The sequence below is a fragment of the Staurois parvus genome, unplaced genomic scaffold (assembly GCF_062004578.1).
Source record: "Staurois parvus isolate SC_StPar_1 unplaced genomic scaffold, SC_StPar_1.0 ptg000656l, whole genome shotgun sequence".
NCBI lineage: Eukaryota > Metazoa > Chordata > Amphibia > Anura > Ranidae > Staurois > Staurois parvus.
Genome location: NW_028318452.1, coordinates 2524939 through 2550132, shown reverse-complemented (window position 1 = coordinate 2550132; position 25194 = coordinate 2524939). Strand labels below are relative to the sequence as shown.

Genomic DNA, 25194 nt, shown 5'->3' with positions numbered 1-25194 from the left:
TCACTCAATAATTCCTGAGCACCAATGTCCTCCTCTACCTCCTCCTCTTCTTCCTGTCCTGCCCCCACAGGGGTCATGTGGCGTTGAGATCTGTGCGCCACGTCTACCGCACCCTGACCAGCCATTGTTAACAGCATTTGTTCCAGGACGTGCAACAGAGGAATGACGTCGTTCATCCCATAGTCCTGCCGACTCACGAATAGCGTGGCCTCCTCAAAGGGCCTGAGCAAGCGCAGGTGTCACGCATGAGCTGCCAATGGCTGACATCTAAGTTACACAGGGAGTACCTTTATCCGCTTTTAACATCAGGAAATCTGTGATGGCCTTTTGCTGTTCGTAAAGGCGGTCTAACATATGTAGGGTTGAATTCCACCTTGTTGCAACGTCACAGCATGAGGAGTCGGTACGGGGGCCCATGACAGATTACGGGCCTGGCAGCAGCAATGGGAGGCCCGTAATCTGCCAGCACCCTATGTCAAAAAATTCAACACACCAGCAGTGTGTGAGGAGACCTGAAAGTGGCACATGGCAGAGTGTGGCGATGGAGACAGCAGCAATGGGAGGCCGTACAGGGACCCATGAGAGACTCTGGACCTGGCAGCAGCATGAGGAGGCGGTATAGGGGCCCATGGCAGATTAGGGGCCTGGCAGCAGCTATAGGAGGCCCGTCATCTGCCAGCACCATATGTCAAAAAATTGAACACACCAGCAGTGTGAGGAGACCTGAAAGTGGCACATGGCATGAGACACTGTGGACCTGGCAGCAGCATGTGGAGGCGGTACAGGGGCCCATGGCAGATTAGGGGCCTGGCAGCAGCTATGGGAGGCCCGTAATCTGCCAGCACCCAATGACAAAAAAATTCAACACACCAGCAGTGTGTGAGGAGACCTGAAAGTGGCACATGGCAGAGTGTGGCGATGGAGACAGCAGCAATGGGAGGCCGTACAGGGACCCATGACAGACTCTGGACTTGGCAGCAGCATGAGGAGGCGGTATAGGGGCCCATGGCAGATTAGGGGCCTGGCAGCAGCTATGGGAGGCCCGTAATCTGCCAGCACCCTATGACAAAAAATGGAACACACCAGCAGTGTGTGAGGAGACCTGAAAGTGGCACATGGCAGAGTGTGGCGATGGAGACAGCAGCAATGGGAGGCCGTACAGGGACCCATGACAGACTCTGGACCTGGCAGCAGCATGAGGAGGCGGTATAGGGGCCCATGGCAGATTAGGGGCCTGGCAGCAGCTGTGGGAGGCCAGTAATCTGCCAGCACCCTATGTCAAAAAATTCAACACACCAGCAGTGTGAGGAGACCTGAAAGTGGCACACGGCATGAGACACTGTGGACCTGGCAGCAGCATGAGGAGGCGGTACAGGGGCCCATGGCAGATTAGGGGCCTGGCAGCAGCTATAGGAGGCCCGTAATCTGCCAGCACCCTATGTCAAAAAATTGAACACACCAGCAGTGTGAGGAGACCTGAAAGTGGCACACGGCATGAGACACTGTGGACCTGGCAGCAGCATGAGGAGGCGGTACAGGGGCCCATGGCAGATTAGGGGCCTGGCAGCAGCTATAGGAGGCCCGTAATCTGCCAGCACCCTATGACAAAAAATGGAACACACCAGCAGTGTGAGGAGACCTGAAAGTGGCACATGGCAGAGTGTGGCGATAGAGACAGCAGCAATGGGAGGCCGTACAGGGACCCATGAGACACTGTGGACCTGGCAGCAGCATGAGGAGGCGGTACAGGGGCCCATGGCAGATTAGGGGCCTGGCAGCAGCAATGGGAGGCCCGTAATCTGCCAGTACCCTATGACAAAAAATGGAACACACCAGCAGTGTGTGAGGAGACCTGAAAGTGGCACATGGCAGAGTGTGGCGATGGAGACAGCAGCAATGGGAGGCCGTACAGGGACCCATGACAGACTCTGGACCTGGCAGAAGCATGAGGAGGCGGTATAGGGGCCCATGGCAGATTAGGGGCCTGGCAGCAGCTATGGGAGGCCCGTAATCTGCCAGCACCCTATGTCAAAAAATTCAACACACCAGCAGTGTGAGGAGACCTGAAAGTGGCACACGGCATGAGACACTGTGGACCTGGCAGCAGCATGAGGAGGCGGTACAGGGGCCCATGGCAGATTAGGGGCCTGGCAGCAGCTATAGGAGGCCCGTAATCTGCCAGCACCCTATGACAAAAAATGGAACACACCAGCAGTGTGAGGAGACCTGAAAGTGGCACATGGCAGAGTGTGGCGATGGAGACAGCAGCAATGGGAGGCCGTACAGGGACCCATGAGACACTGTGGACCTGGCAGCAGCATGAGGAGGCGGTACAGGGGCCCATGGCAGATTAGGGGCCTGGCAGCAGCAATGGGAGGCCCGTAATCTGCCAGCACCCTATGACAAAAAATGGAACACACCAGCAGTGTGTGAGGAGACCTGAAAGTGGCACATGGCAGAGTGTGGCGATGGAGACAGCAGCAATGGGAGGCCGTACAGGGACCCATGACAGACTCTAGACCTGGCAGCAGCATGAGGAGGCGGTATAGGGGCCCATGGCAGATTAGGGGCCTGGCAGCAGCTATGGGAGGCCCATAATCTGCCAGCACCCTATGTCAAAAAATTCAACACACCAGCAGTGTGAGGAGACCTGAAAGTGGCACACGGCATGAGACACTGTGGACCTGGCAGCAGCATGAGGAGGCGGTACAGGGGCCCATGGCAGATTAGGGGCCTGGCAGCAGCTATAGGAGGCCCGTAATCTGCCAGCACCCTATGTCAAAAAATTGAACACACCAGCAGTGTGAGGAGACCTGAAAGTGGCACATGGCATGAGACACTGTGGACCTGGCAGCAGCATGAGGAGGCGGTACAGGGGCCCATGGCAGATTAGGGGCCTGGCAGCAGCTATAGGAGGCCCGTAATCTGCCAGCACCCTATGACAAAAAATGGAACACACCAGCAGTGTGAGGAGACCTGAAAGTGGCACATGGCAGAGTGTGGCGATGGAGACAGCAGCAATGGGAGGCCGTACAGGGACCCATGAGACACTGTGGACCTGGCAGCAGCATGAGGAGGCGGTACAGGGGCCCATGGCAGATTAGGGGCCTGGCAGCAGCAATGGGAGGCCCGTAATCTGCCAGCACCCTATGACAAAAAATGGAACACACCAGCAGTGTGTGAGGAGACCTGAAAGTGGCACATGGCAGAGTGTGGCGATGGAGACAGCAGCAATGGGAGGCCGTACAGGGACCCATGACAGACTCTGGACCTGGCAGCAGCATGAGGAGGCGGTATAGGGGCCCATGGCAGATTAGGGGCCTGGCAGCAGCTATGGGAGGCCCGTAATCTGCCAGCACCCTATGTCAAAAAATTCAACACACCAGCAGTGTGAGGAGACCTGAAAGTGGAACACGGCATGAGACACTGTGGACCTGGCAGCAGCATGAGGAGGCGGTACAGGGGCCCATGGCAGATTAGGGGCCTGGCAGCAGCTATAGGAGGCCCGTAATCTGCCAGCACCCTATGACAAAAAATGGAACACACCAGCAGTGTGAGGAGACCTGAAAGTGGCACATGGCAGAGTGTGGCGATGGAGACAGCAGCAATGGGAGGCCGTACAGGGACCCATGAGAGACTCTGTACCTGGCAGCAGCATGAGGAGGTGGTATAGGGGCCCATGGCAGATTAGGGGCCTGGCAGCAGCTATAGGAGGCCCGTAATCTGCCAGCACCCTATGTCAAAAAATTGAACACACCAGCAGTGTGAGGAGACCTGAAAGTGGCACATGGCATGAGACACTGTGGACCTGGCAGCAGCATGAGGAGGCGGTACAGGGGCCCATGGCAGATTAGGGGCCTGGCAGCAGCTATAGGAGGCCCGTAATCTGCCAGCACCCTATGACAAAAAATGGAACACACCAGCAGTGTGAGGAGACCTGAAAGTGGCACATGGCAGAGTGTGGCGATGGAGACAGCAGCAATGGGAGGCCGTACAGGGACCCATGAGACACTGTGGACCTGGCAGCAGCATGAGGAGGCGGTACAGGGGCCCATGGCAGATTAGGGGCCTGGCAGCAGCAATGGGAGGCCCGTAATCTGCCAGCACCCTATGACAAAAAATGGAACACACCAGCAGTGTGTGAGGAGACCTGAAAGTGGCACATGGCAGAGTGTGGCGATGGAGACAGCAGCAATGGGAGGCCGTACAGGGACCCATGACAGACTCTGGACCTGGCAGCAGCATGAGGAGGCGGTATAGGGGCCCATGGCAGATTAGGGGCCTGGCAGCAGCTATGGGAGGCCCGTAATCTGCCAGCACCCTATGTCAAAAAATTCAACACACCAGCAGTGTGAGGAGACCTGAAAGTGGCACACGGCATGAGACACTGTGGACCTGGCAGCAGCATGAGGAGGCGGTACAGGGGCCCATGGCAGATTAGGGGCCTGGCAGCAGCTATAGGAGGCCCGTAATCTGCCAGCACCCTATGACAAAAAATGGAACACACCAGCAGTGTGAGGAGACCTGAAAGTGGCACATGGCAGAGTGTGGCGATGGAGACAGCAGCAATGGGAGGCCGTACAGGGACCCATGAGAGACTCTGTACCTGGCAGCAGCATGAGGAGGTGGTATAGGGGCCCATGGCAGATTAGGGGCCTGGCAGCAGCTATAGGAGGCCCGTAATCTGCCAGCACCCTATGTCAAAAAATTGAACACACCAGCAGTGTGAGGAGACCTGAAAGTGGCACATGGCAGGGGCATGATTCATGGCGGATTTAGTCAGTTGTGTCAGGAACTGGTGGTTTGAAATCCAGACTAATCCACGCCTGATTCATTTTCACAAACGTGAGTCTCTCCACACTTTGGGTGGACAGTCTTGTCCTCCGCGGAGTTACAATACCTCCTGCCGCACTAAACACGCGCTCCGATGCCACGCTACTGGCCGGGCATGACAGCCTTTCAAGGGCAAATTCAGCTAGTTGGGGCCAAAGGTCAAGTTTCGTTGCCCAGTAGTCAAGGGGATTGTCTACCTCGGTTGGCAGGGTGCTGTCCAAGTAGGCCCAAGCCTGTTGTTTGAGGTCCTGCTCCAGGTCCACCTGATGCTGCTGCTGCTGCGGCAGGTTACTAGTTTCCTCACTGCGCTGGTGAAGAAAGCTACTCATCATCGACTGCAGACTGAGTCAGCCGCTGCTGGTGGAGCTGCCACTGCTCCTACCACCCCACCCCTCCTTTGCTGCCATGGCAGCGGAACGCGAGCGCACAGGGCCCACAGTGTCTGAGGATGGACGTTGGCGCACAAAGGCAGAGACCAACTGACTACATAGGTGGTTTTTATAGTACGTTATTTTGGCCTCCCTCTCAGCAGGTGTGAAAAAGGCCACCATTTTTGAACGGTAGCGAGGGTCCAACAAGGTGGACAGCCAAAAGTCATCCCTCTGTCTGATGGTTCTTATTCGGCTGTCGCTACGCAAGCAACCGAGCATGCTATGGGCCATTTGTGCCAAGGAATGCGAGGGACTCCCTGACTCCATCTCCACAGCATACTGCCACGGTGCTTCTGGGTCCTCTGTCTCCTCCTCCTCTACCAGATGCTCCTGCTCCTCCACTCCTGTCCGCTGAGTGGAAAAACCACCCATTTCACTCAATAATTCCTGAGCACAAATGTCCTCCTCTACCTCCTCCTCTTCTTCCTGTCCTGCCCCCACAGGGGTCATGTGGCGTTGAGATCTGTGCGCCACGTCTACCGCACCCTGACCAGCCATTGTTAACAGCATTTGTTCCAGGACGTGCAACAGAGGAATGACGTCGTTCATCCCATAGTCCTGCCGACTCACGAATAGCGTGGCCTCCTCAAAGGGCCTGAGCAAGCGGCAGGTGTCACGCATGAGCTGCCAATGGCTGACATCGAAGTTACACAGGGGAGTACCTTTATCCGCTTGTAACATCATGAAATCGGTGATGGCCTTTCGCTGTTCGTAAAGGCGGTCTACCATGTGTAGGGTTGAATTCCACCTTGTTGCAACGTCGCAGATCAGGCGATGCTGTGGAATTCCGTTCTGCCGCTGCAGCTCAAGGAGGGTGTGCTTTGCGGTGTAGGAATGGCTGAAATGCATGCAAGGTTTACGTGACATTTTAAGGATGTCTTGCAGTGGAATGGTGGATTTTAGGAACCGCTTGACAACCAGATTGAACACGTGAGCCATGCATGGCGCATGGCACAACCTTCCTTGACGCAGAGCAGACACCATGTTCTTTCCGTTGTCGGTCAACATGGTTCCGATTTTCAGTTTGCGCGGAGACAGCCATCTGTCGATTTCTCTGTTCATTACACTGAGAAGTTCCTCCCCTGTGTGACTACGTTTGCCTGGACCTGGCAGCAGCATGAGGAGGCGCTATAGGGGCCCATGGCAGATTAGGGGCCTGGCAGCAGCTATGGGAGGCCCGTAATCTGCCAGCACCCTATGTCAAAAAAATTGAACACACCAGCAGTGTGTGAGGAGACCTGAAAGTGGCACATGGCAGAGTGTGGCGATGGAGACAGCAGCAATGGGAGGCCGTACAGGGACCCATGAGAGACTCTGGACTTCGCAGCAGCATGAGGAGGCGGTATAGGGGCCCATGGCAGATTAGGGGCCTGGCAGCAGCTATGGGAGGCCCGTAATCTGCCAGCACCCTATGACAAAAAATGGAACACACCAGCAGTGTGTGAGGAGACCTGAAAGTGGCACATGGCATGAGACACTGTGGACCTGGCAGCAGCATGAGGAGGCGGTACAGGGGCCCATGGCAGATTAGGGGCCTGGCAGCAGCTATGGGAGGCCCGTAATCTGCCAGCACCCTATGACAAAAAATGGAACACACCAGCAGTGTGTGAGGAGACCTGAAAGTGGCACATGGCATGAGACACTGTGGACCTGGCAGCAGCATGAGGAGGCGGTACAGGGGCCCATGGCAGATTAGGGGCCTGGCAGCAGCTATGGGAGGCCCGTAATCTGCCAGCACCCTATGACAAAAAATGGAACACACCAGCAGTGTGAGGAGACCTGAAAGTGGCACATGGCAGAGTGTGGCGATGGAGACAGCAGCAATGGGAGGCCGTACAGGGACCCATGAGACACTCTGGACCTGGCAGCAGCATGAGGAGGCGCTATAGGGGCCCATGGCAGATTAGGGGCCTGGCAGCAGCTATGGGAGGCCCGTAATCTGCCAGCACCCTATGTCAAAAAAATTGAACACACCAGCAGTGTGTGAGGAGACCTGAAAGTGGCACATGGCATGAGACACTGTGGACCTGGCAGCAGCATGAGGAGGCGGTACAGGGGCCCATGGCAGATTAGGGGCCTGGCAGCAGCTATGGGAGGCCCGTAATCTGCCAGCACCCTATGACAAAAAATGGAACACACCAGCAGTGTGAGGAGACCTGAACGTGGCACATGGCAGAGTGTGGCGATGGAGACAGCAGCAATGGGAGGCCGTACAGGGACCCATGAGACACTCTGGACCTGGCAGCAGCATGAGGAGGCGCTATAGGGGCCCATGGCAGATTAGGGGCCTGGCAGCAGCTATGGGAGGCCCGTAATCTGCCAGCACCCTATGTCAAAAAAATTGAACACACCAGCAGTGTGTGAGGAGACCTGAAAGTGGCACATGGCAGAGTGTGGCGATGGAGAAAGCAGCATTGGGAGGCCGTACAGGGACCCATGAGAGACTCTGGACTTGGCAGCAGCATGAGGAGGCGGTATAGGGGCCCATGGCAGATTAGGGGCCTGGCAGCAGCTATGGGAGGCCCGTAATCTGCCAGCACCCTATGACAAAAAATGGAACACACCAGCAGTGTGTGAGGAGACCTGAAAGTGGCACATGGCATGAGACACTGTGGACCTGGCAGCAGCATGAGGAGGCAGTACAGGGGCCCATGGCAGATTAGGGGCCTGGCAGCAGCTATGGGAGGCCCGTAATCTGCCAGCACTCTATGACAAAAAATGGAACACACCAGCAGTGTGTGAGGAGACCTGAAAGTGGCACATGGCATGAGACACTGTGGACCTGGCAGCAGCATGAGGAGGCAATACAGGGGCCCATGGCAGATTAGGGGCCTGGCAGCAGCTATGGGAGGCCCGTAATCTGCCAGCACCCTATGACAAAAAATGGAACACACCAGCAGTGTGAGGAGACCTGAAAGTGGCACATGGCAGAGTGTGGCGATGGAGACAGCAGCAATGGGAGGCCGTACAGGGACCCATGAGACACTCTGGACCTGGCAGCAGCATGAGGAGGCGCTATAGGGGCCCATGGCAGATTAGGGGCCTGGCAGCAGCTATGGGAGGCCCGTAATCTGCCAGCACCCTATGTCAAAAAATGGAACACACCAGCAGTGTGTGAGGAGACCTGAAAGTGGCACATGGCAGAGTGTGGCGATGGAGACAGCAGCAATGGGAGGCCGTACAGGGACCCATGAGAGACTCTGGACTTCGCAGCAGCATGAGGAGGCGGTATAGGGGCCCATGGCAGATTAGGGGCCTGGCAGCAGCTATGGGAGGCCCGTAATCTGCCAGCACCCTATGTCAAAAAAATTGAACACACCAGCAGTGTGTGAGGAGACCTGAAAGTGGCACATGGCAGAGTGTGGCGATGGAGACAGCAGCATTGGGAGGCCGTACAGGGACCCATGAGAGACTCTGGACCTGGCAGCAGCATGAGGAGGCGGTACAGGGGCCCATGGCAGATTAGGGGCCTGGCAGCAGCTATGGGAGGCCCGTAATCTGCCAGCACCCTATGACAAAAAATGGAACACACCAGCAGTGTGTGAGGAGACCTGAAAGTGGCACATGGCAGAGTGTGGCGATGGAGACAACCCACCGACTGTTTTGCTCGCTGCCAAGCTGCCACCCTCTTCTCCTGATGATGCGGAAGCAATAGCCTGATGACGACGAGGCTGCCAAGTGCGATCAGCCTCATCATCATCAATTAGGGTCTCCGCCTCACTACTAGCCCCCTCGGCTGCGTGTGGGTCAGGAGACAGACCTGTCTCTAGACCGGCTACCGAGCCACTCTCCTCGCCACTACTTCTTCGCCTGGCTGCTGAAGAGGCGGATGTCTCCCCCCGTTCCTGACCGCCCTCTGTTAGCTCTTCCTCACTGTACTGGATGACACCGGGAGCACTGGCCTCTGGCTGCGAATAGTGCTGCCTCGACCCCTTCCTCTGCTGCCACGTCTGCTCGCTCCTAAAACATTGCCTCCTCTGCCACTCCTCTGCATGTTGTCTGACATACTCTTTAATTCAACGATTCTGTGTCCCTGAGTAACAATTCTGTGTCTGTCCCTGAGTAACAATTCTGTGTCCCTGAGTAACGTTTCTGTGGCCCTAAGTAACAGTTCTGTGGCCCTCAGTAACAATTCTGTGTCCCTCAGTAACAATTCTGTGTCCCTCAGTAACAATTCTGTGTCTGTCCCTGAGTAACAATTCTGTGTCCCTGAGTAACAATTCTGTGTCCCTCAGTAACAATTCTGTGTCCCTCAGTAACAATTCTGTGTCCCTCAGTAACAATTCTGTGTCCCTCAGTAACAATTCTGTGTCTGTCCCTGAGTAAGAATTCTGTGTCTGTCCCTGAGTAACAATTCTGTGTCCCTAAGTAACGTTTCTGTTGCCCTAAGTAACATTTCTGTGGCCCTAAGTAACGTTTCTGTGGCCCTAAGTAACGATTCTGTGGCCCTCAGTAACAATTCTGTGTCCCTCAGTAACAATTCTGTGTCTGTCCCTGAGTAAGAATTCTGTGTCTGTCCCTGATTAACAATTCTGTGTCCCTGAGTAACGTTTCTGTGGCCCTAAGTAACAGTTCTGTGGCCCTAAGTAACAGTTCTGTGTCCCTCAGTAACAATTCTGTGTCCCTCAGTAACAATTCTGTGTCTGTCCCTGAGTAACAATTCTGTGTCTGTCCCTGAGTAACAATTCTGTGTCCCTGAGTAACGTTTCTGTGGCCCTAAGTAACAGTTCTGTGGCCCTCAGTAACAATTCTGTGTCCCTCAGTAACAATTCTGTGTCTGTCCCTGAGTAACAATTCTGTGTCTGTCCCTGAGTAACAATTCTGTGTCCCTGAGTAACGTTTCTGTGGCCCTAAGTAACAGTTCTGTGGCCCTCAGTAACAATTCTGTGTCCCTCAGTAACAATTCTGTGTCTGTCCCTGAGTAACAATTCTGTGTCTGTCCCTGAGTAACAATTCTGTGTCCCTCAGTAACAATTCTGTGTCCCTCAGTAACAATTCTATGTCCCTCAGTAACAATTCTGTGTCCCTCAGTAACAATTCTGTGTCCCTGAGTAAGAATTCTGTGTCTGTCCCTGAGTAACAATTCTGTGTCCCTAAGTAACGTTTCTGTTGCCCTAAGTAACGTTTCTGTGGCCCTAAGTAACGTTTCTGTGGCCCTAAGTAACGATTCTGTGGCCCTCAGTAACAATTCTGTGTCCCTCAGTAACAATTCTGTGTCCCTGAGTAACAATTCTGTGTCTGTCCCTGAGTAAGAATTCTGTGTCTGTCCCTGATTAACAATTCTGTGTCCCTGTGTAACGTTTCTGTGGCCCTAAGTAACAGTTCTGTGGCCCTCAGTAACAATTCTGTGTCCCTCAGTAACAATTCTGTGTCCCTCAGTAACAATTCTGTGTCCCTCAGTAACAATTCTGTGTCCCTCAGTAACAATTCTGTGTCTGTCCCTGAGTAACAATTCTGTGTCTGTCCCTGAGTAACAATTCTGTGTCCCTCAGTAACAATTCTGTGTCCCTCAGTAACAATTCTGTGTCCCTCAGTAACAATTCTGTGTCCCTGAGTAACAATTCTGTGTCCCTCAGTAACAATTCTGTGTCCCTCAGTAACAATTCTGTGTCCCTCAGTAACAATTCTGTGTCCCTGAGTAAGAATTCTGTGTCTGTCCCTGAGTAAGAATTCTGTGTCTGTCCCTGAGTAACGTTTCTGTGGCCCTAAGTAACGTTTCTGTGGCCCTAAGTAACGATTCTGTGGCCCTAAGTAACGTTTCTGTGTCCCTAAGTAACGTTTCTGTGTCCCTAAGTAACGTTTCTGTGTCCCTCAGTAACAATTCTGTATCCCTCAGTAACAATTCTGTGTCTGTCCCTAAGTAACAATTCTGTGGCCCTAAGTAAAGTTTCTGTGGCCCTAAGTAACGTTTCTGTGTCCCTAAGTAACGATTCTGTGGCCCTAAGTAACGATTCTGTGGCCCTAAGTAACGTTTCTGTAGCCCTAAGTAACGTTTCTGTGGCCCTAAGTAACGTTTCTCTGGCCCTAAGTAACGGTTCTGTGGCCCTCAGTAACAATTCTGTGGCCCTCAGTAACAATTCTGTGTCTGTCCCTAAGTAACAATTCTGTGGCCCTAAGTAACGTTTCTGTGGCCCTAAGTAACGATTCTGTGGCCCTAAGTAACGTTTCTCTGGCCCTAAGTAACGTTTCTGTGGCCCTCAGTAACAAATCTGTGTCCCTCAGTAACAATTCTGTGTCTGTCCCTAAGTAACGTTTCTGTGGCCCTAAGTAACGGTTCTGTGGCCCTAAGTAACGGTTCTGTGGCCCTCAGTAACAATTCTGTGTCCCTTAATAACAATTCTGTGTCTGTCCCTAAGTAACAATTCTGTGGCCCTAAGTAACGCTTCTGTGGCCGTAAGTAACGATTCTGTGGCCCTAAGTAACGTTTCTGTGGCCCTAAGTAACGTTTCTGTGGCCCTCAGTAACAAATCTGTTTCCCTCAGTAACAATTCTGTGTTTGTCCCTAAGTAACGTTTCTGTGGCCCTAAGTAACGGTTCTGTGGCCCTAAGTAACGGTTCTGTGGCCCTCAGTAACAATTCTGTGTCCCTCAATAACAATTCTGTGTCTGTCCCTAAGTAACAATTCTGTGGCCCTAAGTAACGTTTCTGTGGCCCTAAGTAACGATTCTGTGGCCCTAAGTAACGTTTCTGTGGCCCTAAGTAACGTTTCTGTGGCCCTCAGTAACAAATCTGTGTCCCTCAGTAACAATTCTGTGTCTGTCCCTAAGTAACGTTTCTGTGGCCCTAAGTAACGGTTCTGTGGCCCTAAGTAACGGTTCTGTGGCCCTCAGTAACAATTCTGTGTCCCTCAATAACAATTCTGTGTCTGTCCCTAAGTAACAATTCTGTGGCCCTAAGTAACGATTCTGTGGCCCTAAGTAACGTTTCTGTGGCCCTAAGTAACGTTTCTGTGGCCCTCAGTAACAATTCTGTGTCCCTCAATAACAATTCTGTGTCTGTCCCTAAGTAACGTTTCTGTGGCCCTAAGTAACGATTCTGTGGCCCTCAGTAACAAATCTGTGTCCCTCAGTAACAATTCTGTGTCTGTCCCTAAGTAACAATTCTGTGGCCCTAAGTAACGTTTCTGTGGCCCTAAGTGACGATTCTGTGGCCCTCAGTAACAATTCTGTATCCCTCAGTAACAATTCTGTCTGTCCCTGAGTAACAATTCTGTGGCCCTAAGTAACGTTTCTGTGGCCCTAAGTAACGATTCTGTGGCCCTAAGTAACGTTTCTGTGGCCCTAAGTAACGTTTCTGTGGCCCTTAGTAACAATTCTGTGTCCCTCAATAACAATTCTGTGTCTGTCCCTAAGTAACAATTCTGTGGCCCTAAGTAACGTTTCTGTGGCCCTAAGTAACGTTTCTGTGGCCCTCAGTAACAATTCTGTGTCCCTCAATAACAATTCTGTGTCTGTCCCTAAGTAACAATTCTGTGGCCCTAAGTAACGATTCTGTGGCCCTCAGTAACAAATCTGTGTCTCTCAGTAACAATTCTGTGTCTGTCCCTAAGTGTCAGGAATGGACTAGCCAGCAATGGTGGGACTCACCTGCCTTTTGATCTGCAGTACCAGGGCTGGCCAGCGGATGCTCCCAGCAATCAGAGACTCAACTTTGCAGCCAGCTAACACCTGGAACTGATTATGCTGGGGTATTTAAGGGATGGCCAGACTTGCAGACTCTGCCTTGGTGTTGTGTTTCTCTTGGGCCCTGTATCCTGTTCCTGCTCTCTGTTCCTGTCTGATTCTCTGCTACCTGTTCTGATCCCTGGCTTGTCTGACCATCCCTCTGCCTGACCCTCTGTACCATGCTGCTTGCTACCTGTTCTGATCCCTGGCTTGTGACCCTGACCATCCCTCTGCCTGACCCTCTGTACTACGCTGCTTGCTACCTGCTGAACCTGGCCTGTGACCCCGACAAATCTCCGCTTGCTCCCCCTGTACCTACCTGCCCAATTGATATTGACCCGGCCTGCCTGACGACGCTTGCTTGTATGTACTGTTATCTGTGGGTGGTTGGTTTGGTTTGTTTGCACTGTATTATGTTTAGTATTGCACTGCGTTTATGTTTGTATTGTTAGTGTTAATAAATTATATTGTTTATCACATATCTGAAGTCTGCGTTTCCCTGCGTCAGTCACACACCTCTGGTCACACCTGGGAGCCCTGACATTACACCAAGGCCAATCCTGACCAGAAGTGGCTGCACAGGGAAGCCATCTTGGCTTGTTGCTGGGAAGGATGGATCTGGATGAGGTTGTGTATTTATATCTGCTAGTGTTTGATGACAGGGAGTATGCTTATCAAACTCTGAAGGAGTATACCCGGGATCAACTACTAGAATGTATACGGCTCGCTCATGTTCTAGTAGATCAGGGCACAGAGTTCTCTGAGGTGCAGCCATTGATTGAGGTTTGTGCTGAGTTGGTTTCATCTGGTTCCCCCGAATGCAGGGATGAATTTTTGCCACCATTTAGTGCAGACCAGGTAGAGTCCCTGGTGTGGTTATTAGAGGATGATGTGGGTTACTTTCTGGAGCGTTATTCCACATGTTCACCACAGACACTAAGAGATTGTATAAACGCAGCACAGTCATTGACCAGACAGGCTTTGTGTAAGCTCAGCTTTGTTCAACCCATACTGCAGACATGGACAGACTTGTTGCACCCAGCCTCAGTCAGCTTACAAAAACCCAGTCCTGCTTCTAACTCTACTCCTGTATTCCCACCAGCTCCTCCAGTTACAGCCCAGTATACTTGGCTATCTACCGCATGTCAGTACCCTGTTCCCACTCGCTGCACCTATCCTGCCTTTAACCCTGTAAAAAAGCCCTCTGTAGCAACTGCTCCCTCTCCTGTTCCATCCTCCAGTTTTTCTCTGTCTCCAGCTGCTCCATTCGTTTGCAGACCTGCGTTTACTTGCAGTGCTCCAGTAGTTAAAACCAGAAAAAAGCGAAAATTCTTTCCAACCAATACCATCCTGCCAGTATCCAAACCGGTGAACCTGCCTTCCGTGACTCAGCCTGAAGCCTCTACTCAGCCTGAATCCTCTACTCAGCCTGATGCCTCTCTTCAGCCTGAAGCCTCTACTCGGCCTGAAGCCTCTACTCAGCCTGAAGCCTCTACTCAGCCTGAAGCCTCTACTCAGCCTGAATCCTCTACTCAGCCTGAAGCCTCTACTCAGTCTGATGCCTGTACTCAGCCTGATGCCTCTCTTCAGCCTGAAGCCTCTACTCAGCCTGAAGCCTCTACTCAGCCTGAAGCCTCTACTCGGCCTGATGCCTGCATTCAGCCTGATGCCGCTACTCAGCATGATGAACTGATCCAGCCCGACGATCCTATTAGGCCAGTTGACTCGATGCCCGCTGTTGATCCAGATGATCCGGTACCTGATCCAGTGCCCGCTGTCGTGCCAATTGACTCAGAGCCCGCTGTCATACCTGGTGACCCGGTGCCCACTGCCTTGCCAGATGACGCGGTGCCCGCTGGCAAGCCAAATGACCTGATGCCTGGTGACCCAGTGCCCGCTGTCATACCTGGTGACCCGATGCCCGCTGTCGAGCCAGACAATCCGATACCTGATGACCCGGTGCCCACTGTCGTGCCTGTTGACTCGGAGCCCACTGTCTTGCCAGACGACTCGGTGCCCGCAGTCTTGCCAGACGACTCGGTGCCCGCAGTCTTGCCAGACGACTCGGTGCCCGCAGTCTTGCCAGACGACTTGGTGCCCGCAGTCTTGCCAGACGACTCGGTGCCCGCAGTCTTGCCAGACGACTCGGTGCCCGCAGTCCTGCCAGACGACTCGGTGCCCGCAGTCTTGCCAGACGACTCGGTGCCCGCTGTTCCGCCAGACGACTCGGTGCCCGCAGTCTTGCCAGACGACTCGGTGCCCGCAGTCTTGCCAGACGACTCGGTGCCCGCAGTCCCGCCAGTTGACTCGGTGCCCGCAGTCCCGCCAGTTGACTCGGTGCCCGCAGTCTTGCCAGATGACTCGGTGCCCGCAGTCTTGCCAGACGACTCGGTGCCCGCTGTTCCGCCAGACGACTCGGTGCCCGCTGTTCCGCCAGTTGACTCGATGCCCGCAGTCTTGCCAGACGACTCGGTGCCCGCAGTCTTGCCAGACGACTCGGTGCCCACTGTCGTGCCTGGTGACTCGGTGCCCGCCGCTTCGTCTGGGGGCCCGAGACCTGTCGCTCCACCTGGGGGTCCGGCGCCCGCCGCTCCGCCTGAGGGCCCGAGACCTGTCGCTCCGCCTGGGGGCCCGAGACCTGTCGCTCCACCTGGGGGTCCGGCGCCCGCCGCTCCGCCTGAGGGCCCGAGACCTGTCGCTCCATCTGGGGGTCCGGCGCCCGCCGCTCCGCCTGAGGGCCCGAGACCTGTCGCTCCGCCTGGGGGCCCGAGACCTGTCACTCCATCTGGGGGTCCGGCGCCCGCCGCTCCGCCTGAGGGCCCGAGACCTGTCGCTCCGCCTGGGGGCCCGATGCCTGTCGCCCCTCCTGGGGGCCCGATGCCTGTCGCCCCTCCTGGGGGCCCGATGCCTGTCGCCCCGCCTGGGAGCCCGATGCCTGTCGCCCTGCCCGGAGGCCCGCTGCCTGCTGCTCCGCACGGGGGCCCGCTGCCTGCTGCTCCGCCCAGGGGCCCGCTGCCTGCTGCTCCGCCCGGGGGCCCGGTGCCTGCTGCTTCGCCTGGTAATCCGATGTGCCTCTGCCCGAAGTCCTGCCCGATGTGCCTCTGCCCTGAGTCCTGCCCTGAGTCCTGCCCGATGTGCCTCTGCCCGGAGTCCAGCCCGATGTGCCTCTGCCCGGAGTCCAGCCCGGTGTGCCTCTGCCCGGAGTCCAGCCCGATGTGCCTCTGCCCGGAGTCCAGCCCGATGTGCCTCTGCCCGGAGTCCAGCCCGATGTGCCTCTGCCCGGAGTCCAGCCCGATGTGCCTCTGCCCGGAGTCCAGCCCGATGTGCCTCTGCCCGGAGTCCTGCCCGATGTGCCTCTGCCCGGAGTCCTGCCCGGTGTGCCTCTGCCCAATGTGCCTCTGCCCGGTGTGCCCCTGCCCGGTGTGCCGCTGCCCGGAGTCCTGCCCGGTGTGCCAGTCTTTGATATCCCGCCAGTTACCAGACCCGGGCGGTGGAACATTTTGCCCAGCTAGGACTGTTTGGAGCGTCCTGAGGCCGCTCCTTGAGGGGGGGGGGTACTGTCAGGAATGGACTAGCCAGCAATGGTGGGACTCACCTGCCTTTTGATCTGCAGTACCAGGGCTGGCCAGCGGATGCTCCCAGCAATCAGAGACTCAACTTTGCAGCCAGCTAACACCTGGAACTGATTATGCTGGGGTATTTAAGGGATGGCCAGACTTGCAGACTCTGCCTTGGTGTTGTGTTTCTCTTGGGCCCTGTATCCTGTTCCTGCTCTCTGTTCCTGTCTGATTCTCTGCTACCTATTCTGATCCCTGGCTTGTCTGACCATCCCTCTGCCTGACCCTCTGTACTACGCTGCCTGCTACCTGTTCTGATCCCTGGCTTGTGACCCTGACCATCCCTCTGCCTGACCCTCTGTACTACGCTGCTTGCTACCTGCTGAACCTGGTCTGTGACCCCGACCAATCTCCGCTTGCTCCCCCTTTACCTACCTGCCCAATTGATATTGACCCGGCCTGCCTGACGACGCTTGCTTGTATGTACTGTTATCTGTGGGTGGTTGGTTTGGTTTGTTTGCACTGTATTATGTTTAGTATTGCACTGCGTTTATGTTTGTATTGTTAGTGTTAATAAATTATATTGTTTATCACATATCTGAAGTCTGCGTTTCCCTGCGTCAGTCACACACCTCTGGTCACACCTGGGAGCCCTGACACTAAGTAACGTTTCTGTGGCCCTAAGTAACGTTTCTGTGGCCCTAAGTAACGGTTCTGTGGCCCTAAGTAACGGTTCTGTGGCCCTCAGTAACAATTCTGTGTCCCTCAATAACAATTCTGTGTCTGTCCCTAAGTAACAATTCTGTGGCCCTAAGTAACGTTTCTGTGGCCCTCAGTAACAATTCTGTGTCTGTCCCTAAGTAACAATTCTGTGGCCCTAAGTAACGTTTCTGTGGCCCTAAGTAACGATTCTGTGGCCCTCAGTAACAATTCTGTGTCTGTCCCTAAGTAACAATTCTGTGTCCCTAAGTAACGTTTCTGTGGCCCTAAGTAACGATTCTGTGGCCCTCAGTAACAAATCTGTGTCCCTCAGTAACAATTCTGTGTCTGTCCCTAAGTAACAATTCTGTGGCCCTAAGTAACGATTCTGTGGCCCTCAGTAACAAATCTGTGTCCCTCAGTAACAATTCTGTGTCTGTCCCTAAGTAACGTTTCTGTGGCCCTAAGTAACGATTCTGTGGCCCTCAGTAACAATTCTGTATCCCTCAGTAACAATTCTGTCTGTCCCTGAGTAACAATTCTGTGTCCCTAAGTAACGTTTCTGTGGCCCTAACTAACGATTCTGTGGCCCTAAGTAAACGTTTCTGTGGCCCTAAGTAACGTTTCTATGGCCCTAAGTAACGATTCTGTGGCCCTAACTAACGTTTCTCTGTCCCTAACTCTCTCCCTGCATACAGCCAGGTCTGCCTCTGTTGAATGACTGGAGGCAAATGGAGAATTCTAAAATGGCCGCTATTTATAGCTCGACCATTACACTGTGCTGGCTGGCTGGCTGCTGATTGGCTAATGCGATCACATGTCATGAATGAATGCATTATGGGTCAGCGCGCCTTGTCTGCGCGCCTTCCCAGACATCCCCGCTCCGTCGCCGCACATGTCGCCGCCATTTTAGGAAAAATTTTGATTCGCGCATCCGAAGTCTGCTTATTTTCGGATTCGACGCGAATCGAAATTTTCCTAATATTCGAAACGAATTCCACTTCGCCTACTTCGATTCGCTCATCTCTAGCTATGAGTAATAGGTCAATGTTTTCACCAATTTTAAATTCATTCCAATAGTAAAACACAAGGAAGACACAGGTAGATAGATCCTCTCAAATCTTCCCATCTAGTGGTCTGAACTACAGCTGCAAAATCTTTAAAAATATAGAGCAGATGCGTCATATGCAGAGGGCAACCTGATACACTAAAACCACACAACAGGCTAGGTTCACACCTATGCAGTTTGCATTTGATCCGCTTCTGCATTGTGTTTTGCGCTGTGTTTTGCGTTTTTGTATATGCGTTTTTGATGCATTTTGTTTTTTTTGTTGTTGCTAGGCAGATTTAAAACGCAAACACTGCAAAAACACACTACATGCTTTTCTGCAGCATTTCCATTGAAGTCTATAGAATCAAAAACGCAACGTTTTTGCGTTGAAAAAAGTCCCTGAGCCTTTCCAAAAAACGCACCAGGTGAAAACGCGGAGATGTGAATGTTTCCCATAGGAAATCATGTTAAATGGACTGTAGTGCGTTTCTGCAAAACACAAAATGCAGTGGAAAACACTTAGGTATGAACCTAGGATAAGTAAAGACTTTCAATGTGCTTCCAGGAATGCATATAGAATGCATGCAGTTGCTGGGCACACATTTTGGTATTCTGGCAGGGATCCTGGGAGAGTGATGCATGTAGGGTTGCCACCTCATACCTTTAAAACCAAACTCATATTACTTACACAGTTTTTGTGGCTGATTAAGGTGGTAATTAAACTCATTAGTGCCTTATCTGCATTAAATTAGCCCCAGAACCTGTTTAATGAATATGTGTTAAATTTTAAAGGGATGAGGTGGCAACCCTAGATGCATGGAGACTGCTATTTACAGATCCATTATATATATCGTCAGGGAGCAAGTGAGTGTAGGGGCCAGTTTTGTGTATCTGTGATATCTCTGTTGATGGTGATACCGTTCATCATCCATCTACACCAGTGTTTCTCAACCTTATTTCAGTCAAGACATCCTTTAAAATTATGGACAGTCCCGAGGCACCCTTTAAAATTATAGACAGTCTTGAGGTACCCCATTCTAAAATGGGGTGCCTCAAGACTGTCCATAAGTGTAAAATGGTACCCCATTCTAAAATGTGAAAAACTATTTTTTTTCAATAAAAATATTTTATTAATTTTCAAATTTCTACATATTTCATACATTAGTAATCAACTATCATATCACTACATCAAAGTATAAAAATAGAAATACAAAATACCAATTTTTACCTTCCCCACTCGAACCACACCAATCCCAGTCCACCTCCCCACCTCCCTCCACCCCCACCTTTTCCCCCTAGCTCCACGTTCTTCACAGCTCATAGGAATCTTTAGGCTTTCCTCCCCTTTTTATCTAATTTCTACCTTTAATTATTCACATCCTTCAACTCAACATATTTATTTGATCTCTTAAACTCTTCCCATTTTTCCCACCTTTTATGGAATCTCTCCATTTTATCTTCATCCATATGATAAAGTTCCTCCATTCTATACATATAATCCACCCTTCCTATCCAATCCTTTATTTTTGGTACCTCTTGTTCCTTCCAGAACTTGGGTATCAGTCCTTTTGCTGCATTTATGAGATAGAATAACCCCGAGTTTTTAAATTTTTCCACTATAAGCTCAGTTCCATGAAGTAAGCAGACCCCTGGGTCTTTTGGAATTTTAACCCCAGTTATCTCCTGAATCTGGTGGATTATTCCCTCCCAATACTCCTGAATTTTAGGACATTCCCACCAAATATGTGCCATTGTGCATCTTTCACCACATCCAAGCCAACACAAAAATGAATTATCTCCATATTGCTTGTGTGCTGCACTCGGTGTAATATACCTCCTCGCTAAACATTTAAAATTTATTTCCACCACCTTCATATTTAGAGGCCCATGTGCTAATCCAGGGCTTGAAAAAGCCGCTCTCCCGCTCGCCAAATGCAAGGAGAAATTCTCTAGCGGCGAGCACAGATGATGGAGCGGCTGCGCTCCAAGCCTCATTGTGAAGCTGAGTTACGGTTTCCAACTTCCGGTTTCCGGCTTCTTCGGCACCGCCGCTGAGGGGACAGGTGCAGGAGAGCTCCGCTCTCCTCCTCTGAGAGGAGACACCCTCTCCACCGCCGCGGGGGACTCAAGGAGTAAGTACTGTATATATGTCATATCCCTATAATGTATGTCATATAACTCAGTAATGTATATCCCAGCTCCCCTGTACTCCATTATAGTGATATGACATGTATACAGTAATGATTACTGTATACATGTCATATCACTATAATGGAGTACAGGGGAGCTGGGATATACATACTGTATACATGTCATATCGCTATAATGGAGTACAGGGGAGCTGGGATATACATACTGTATACATGTCATATTGCTATAATGGAGTACAGGGGAGCTGGGATATACATTACTGTATACATGTCATATCGCTATAACAGAGTACAGGGGAGCTGGGATATACATACTGTATACATGTCATATCACTATAATGGAGTACAGGGGAGCTGGGATATACATTACTGTATACATGTCATATCACTATAATGGAGTACAGGGGAGGGGGATATACATTACTGTATACATGTCATATCACTATAACGGAGTACAGGGGAGCTGGGATATACATTACTGTATACATGTCATATCACTATAATGGAGTACAGGGGAGCTGGGATATACATTACTGTATACATGTCATATCGCTATAACGGAGTACAGGGGAGCTGGGATATACATACTGTATACATGTCATATCACTATAATGGAGTACATGGGAGCTGGGATATACATTACTGTATACATGTCATATCGCTATAACGGAGTACAGGGGAGCTGGGATATACATTACTGTATACATGTCATATCACTATAATGGAGTACAGGGGAGCTGGGATATACTGTATACATGTCATATCACTATAATGGAGTACAGGGGAGCTGGGATATACATTACTGTGTACATGTCATATCACTATAATGGAGTACAGGGGAGGGGGATATACATTACTGTATACATGTCATATCACTATAACGGAGTACAGGGGAGCTGGGATATACATTACTGTATACATGTCATATCACTATAACGGAGTACAGGGGAGCTGGGATATACATACTGTATACATGTCATATCACTATAATGGAGTACAGGGGAGCTGGGATATACATTACTGTATACATGTCATATCACTATAATGGAGTACAGGGGAGGGGGGATATACATTACTGTATACATGTCATATCACTATAATGGAGTACAGGAGAGCTGGGATATACATTACTGTGTACATGTCATATCGCTATAATGGAGTACAGGGGAGCTGGGATATACATTACTGTATACATGTCATATCACTATAATGGAGTACAGGGGAGGGGGGATATACATACTGTATACATGTCATATCATTATAATGGAGTACAGGGGAGGGGGGATATACATACTGTATACATGTCATATCACTATAATGGAGTACAGGGGAGGGGGGATATACATACTGTATACATGTCATATCACTATAATGGAGTACAGGGGAGCTGGGATATACATTACTGTATACATGTCATATCACTATAACGGAGTACAGGGGAGCTGGGATATACATTACTGTGTACATGTCATATCACTATAACGGAGTACAGGGGAGGGGGATATACATTACTGTATACATGTCATATCACTATAATGGAGTACAGGGGAGGGGGGATATACATACTGTATACATGTCATATCACTATAATGGAGTACAGGGGAGGGGGGATATACATACTGTATACATGTCATATCACTATAATGGAGTACAGGGGAGGGGGGATATACATACTGTATATATGTCATATCACTATAATGGAGTACAGGGGAGGGGGGATATACATACTGTATACATGTCATATCACTATAATGGAGTACAGGGGAGCTGGGATATACATTGCTGTATACATGTCATATCACTATAATGGAGTACAGGGGAGCTGGGATATACATTACTGTATACATGTCATATCACTATAATGGAGTACAGGGGAGGGGGGATATACATTACTGTATACATGTCATATCACTATAATGGAGTACAGGGGAGCTGGGATATACATTACTGTCTACATGTCATATCACTATAATGGAGTACAAGGGAGCTGGGATATACATTACTGTATACATGTCATATCACTATAATGGAGTACAGGGGAGGGGGGATATACATTACTGTATACATGTCATATCACTATAATGGAGTACAGGGGAGGGGGGATATACATTACTGTATACATGTCATATCACTATAATGGAGTACAGGGTAGCTGGGATATACATTACTCAGAATCACGCTTCTGTCTGGCAATCCGATAGTGTCTGCGTTTGGTGGTTGCCAGGAAAATTGTACTTTCCTGTCTACGTTGTGCCAAGTGTAAAGTTTGGTGGAGGGGGGTTTATGGTGTGGGGTTGTTTTTCAGGGGCTGAGCTTGGCCCTTTAGTTCCAGTGAAGGGAACTCTTAAGGCGTCAGCATACCAAGACATTTTGGACAATTTCATGCTCCCAACTTTGTGGGAACAGTTTGGGGATGTCCCCTTCCTGTTCCAACATGACTGCGCACCTGTGCACAAAGCAAGGTCCATAAAGACATGGATGAGCGAGTTTGGGGTGGAGGAACTTGCCTGGCTGTTCTATCGGGTTGAGTCCTGACCTCAACCCGATAGAACACCTTTGGGATGAATTAGAGTGGAGACTGCGAGCCAGGCCTTCTCATCCGACATCAGTGCCTGACCTCAAAAATGTGCTTCTGGAAGAATGGTCAAACATTCCCATAGACACCCTCCTAAACCTTGTGTACAGCCTTCCCAGAAGAGTTGAAGCTGTTATAGCTGCAAAGGGCGGGCCAACTCAGTATTGAACCCTACGGACTAAGACTGGGATGCCATTAAAGTTCATGTGAGTGTAAAGGCAGGCCGACCAATACTTTTGGCAATATTAGTGTATATCACAGATCACATGACCAGGTAGCACTAGACGTGCAGAACAAAAAAAATTGTTTTGTTTCGGATTGATTTGAATTTGTAACGAAATTCCTTTTCTTTTGTTTATTCGTTTCTGACCAGATTCAGATTTTTCCAATGGATTCAAAGTACTTGTATCAAATTCGATTAAACATCAAATCGATCCAAATCATTGTGAAGAATAGCTGGTTCTATTCTATTAGAAATTTTAATTTCGAAAGACGGTTATATTCTTTCTATTTTACTCTAATCTATTCTATTTTTCTATTCTATTCTTTTATTTTCTATTCTATTATTTTCTATTCTATTCTGTTTACTCTATTCTTTTCTGTTATATTTTTTTATTCTATTCTATTCTTTTTGAAATTCGAATTTGAATTGCTGCCTATATTCTTTCAATTTTATTCTGTTCTATTTTTTCTATTTTATTCTATTCTATTCTTTTATTTTCTATTATATTCTTTTCTGTTATATTCCTTTATTTTCTATTATATTTTATTCTATTATTTTACAGTTTTTTCTATTCTGTTCTGTTTTACTCTTTTCTATTCTATTCTATTTTGTTTTATGCTTTTCTTTTCTAATTTTGAATTTCGGAAGATGGCTATATGCTATTTTAATCTATTCTCTTCTGTTCTATTTTTATTTTTTTCTATTCTATTCTTTTTTATTATGTTCTATTTTTTGATTTTCTATTCTAGTCTATGCTTTTCTATTCTATCCTATTCTTTTCTTTTCTGTTTTATTCCTTTATTTCCTATTCTTTTCTTTTATTTTCTATTATTTTCTATTCCATTCTTTTCTATTTTATTATAACTATTGTATCCCTTCCTTTATTTTCTATTCTGTTCTATTCTTTTACTTTCTGTTCAATTCTGTTTTATTCTATTCTTTTCAAAATTTGAATTTTGGAAGACTGCTATATTCTAACACTAATACACATAGTGTATAAAGGAAATCAGCAATAGTCAGCAATATGTTTATTTAAAGAGCCGATGCTTAGGGAAGGGGAAGCAGGGTAGGTGAGCTGCCTGAAAACAGGACTCCAACAACTGCAGTGCTTCTGTTGTAAACTTAAAGGTCTCATGCACACTGATCAGTTTTCCTGCTGCTCCTAGGAGCTGCTCCTAGGCGTTTTTGTTTCCTGCCTCTAAATGCCCTGTATGTTAGCCTATGTGTCCATGCACACCTATGCGTTTAAAGGAGTTTAGAGGCACAAGCTTTTGGAGGCAGGAAAAAACCCACTGCCAGTGTGTCCAAGAGCAGCAGAGATTTGGCAGAAAAAACGATTGACGCACCTAAACACCTCTACGTGCTAGGCGCATTTATCACTGCAGCATTAATTCATTTTAATGGTCAGAATAAATTATTATTCTGGCCAATGAAATGAATTAACATCCAAGTGCCTACAAGCGTCAAATGTTTTTTCTGCCAAAACTCTGCTGCTAGGAGAATGGGAATCTAGGAGAGTTAGCAATGCGTCCAATGTGCATGAGGCCTAAGGATGAATTGCTCCACAGTGCCTGCAGCTACAAAGGTCAACTACCCCAGCACTGTGTAGGAGCATCTTCTCACAAGATTTGATTCACATTGTTCTCATGACCTTGGTGATAGCTCAGTGTTGTCACCCCCACCTAGGTACCACAGGCATAAGATAAGTACTGTATATTTGTTTCTCTTCCAGAGGTGTTTTTTAATGCACAGTTTTTTACATTGGGCATCCTGATTAATAATTTTTTGATTCAAGATATGCTATATGCAAATTTAAAAACGTCAATGTTCGTAGCCTTGCTAAACATTCACTTTCATTAACTCTACCATTGCGAATGTCTCCATTTTTTATCTTAGTGATGCCAAGTCACGAGTCAAGCGAATCGTGGGAATGCCTGGTAAGCATGTGTGAGAATGATTTTTTTAATAAACTGACTAAAGTTGTGCCCTTTGTTAGACATTCTGTATATAG

At 49.9% G+C, this 25194-nt stretch overlaps 1 long non-coding RNA gene across 1 annotated transcript in view; it reads left to right on the top strand.

Annotated features, from left to right (window-relative positions):
• The window catches only part of LOC149448822 (uncharacterized), a 36483-nt gene extending 11362 nt beyond the window's left edge, over positions 1–25121 (top strand). Inside the window, exon 3 of the long non-coding RNA XR_016315488.1 lies at positions 25080–25121. This is a non-coding gene — a long non-coding RNA (uncharacterized LOC149448822). The remainder of the gene's footprint in view (positions 1–25079) is intronic.
• Positions 25122–25194: the final 73 nt, after the last annotated feature.